This window comes from Suncus etruscus, chromosome 9, assembly GCF_024139225.1.
Source record: "Suncus etruscus isolate mSunEtr1 chromosome 9, mSunEtr1.pri.cur, whole genome shotgun sequence".
Classification (NCBI taxonomy): domain Eukaryota; kingdom Metazoa; phylum Chordata; class Mammalia; order Eulipotyphla; family Soricidae; genus Suncus; species Suncus etruscus.
In genome coordinates, this window is record NC_064856.1 from 42,085,736 (window position 1) to 42,087,704 (window position 1,969).

Sequence of the window (1,969 nt, forward strand, 5' to 3'; positions counted from 1 at the left end):
CGCCTGGTTAATCGGGCTCTGGTGGGTGGGGAGGGAGAGAAATTCCTCCCAATGCATCCACAAACTACAAAGGCTGGACCTTATTCAGGATTTCTCTTCTTACTATTATTCATTTTCCATATATACTTTTTAACAACACCCATAAATATTCTTATCTCGACAGTTTTAGGAAAAAATGGAATTTTCTAGATTTGGAGGATAACTTTTTAAATATTCTTTTACCGTGACAATTCTATCCACTGTTTATCTTGTTCTCTTTGTGAGCTGTTCAATAAGGAACTTTGGTGGAAGAGTCCCTCAGTTTAATGCTTATAATTGAACCATGTCATGGTGATTGGTGAACTTGTTCGTATGGCCCCCATATGCGCCGATAACGCCATGTGGCATTGTTCCTTGTTTGCATAGGCACATTAAAATGGGAAAATACTATACATACAAGTAAGTTCTTACCTATTAGAGATCGGAACACACAAATCTCTTAGTGCAATGGGGCCTTACACTCTGAACATTGATATAATGACCTGGCACAGGCCTCAGAAGAATGGCATCCTCCATTTACCCCTGAACCAGGGAAGGTATCTACAAAACATCCAAGGTTTTTTATAACAACACCTGAAAGCAATCCTCTACCAGGAAGACACTACCGCGACTCTGACATGGACCTTCTCAAAAGAGACTTTCCTTAACACTAAGAAGACTTGACAAGAACAACAACCTGCTTACAGGACAAGGTTCTCTGCATTGCCCTTTAATTGTGAGGTGAAACGAGAGGACACTCTGCACCATCCTGAATGCAATATAGGATATGCAGATTCCAGGATCTTTAACACAGAAACATGATACCAACAACAGAGACTGTGTAAAAAAGAAAAGTGTATTGGCATTACAGACAATGACCTGAATTGGACAAACTAGTTTGCCTGGAGCCTAGAGTTGGTCTTATGCCAGAAAATTTCAGGGATAGGGTCCCCTTGTATTTTAGCCAAAGCTTTTTCATTCCATGTCCCTCATATTTTGGTGGGCCTTTGCAAACAATAATTGCCACTCTAACACCGTTTTTGCTGTGCTCCTCTGACTCTAATTCTTAAGAGAAGCAAACCACTTAAACTTTTGAGGTTAACTTAAACTAATATGCATGTGCATTGAAATGTAAAAAAGTACTTTGCCTTCAATGTTTAAGGAGTTACATAAGTGTTATGTCTTTTAGATTGCTTTGTGTGCTGTAAAGAAACATTACAATCTGGGGACTTGAGGGACAAAGCAATTGTACATAGGTTCTGTTTATTTTTCTTAATGTTCTTTGGCTGAAAAAGATATCAGCACTAGGACCACTGAGAATTCTGTTTATGGGTGATTGTCCTTCCACTGTAACTTTACCTTGTCCTCTTTCTTTGCATATTTGTTGTCATAATTAAAAATAAAAATTAATAAAAAATAAAAAGAATCAGGTACTCCAGAAATGGGTGGAGTCCTTATAGAGGCTTTCATCCTTGGTTTGAGAGACGAAGGGGAAAAAGAAGGTGAAACACCACAACAGTACATAAAGAACTGTCAAATAAAATATCCAGTGAGCATTCCAAAAAACAAACAAACAAACAAAAAACAAAGAAAAACAAAACAAAAGGGTAAGCACCATATAAAAGCCATGGTATTGAGATAAAAAAAACTGTGGCAGAGCACATAAGAAAAGAAAAGAAGAAAATAAATAAATAAATAAATAAATATAAATGGAGACATCCACTTCAATAGCCAAATCACAGCAATGAAATCAACAAAATATAGATAAGTAAATAATAATAAAAATTGATTTGTGCCTTTTTTTCCCTCCTGCAGATACACAGTAAATATTGGGTCATTCAAAAAGGAATTTCCTTTGCCTAAGAGATACAGGGTTTCTCCACCCTTGAAGTATATTGTCATGGGATTAACTATAGACTCCTTTCAGGTTCATTTACTCTCCCCTTGGTGC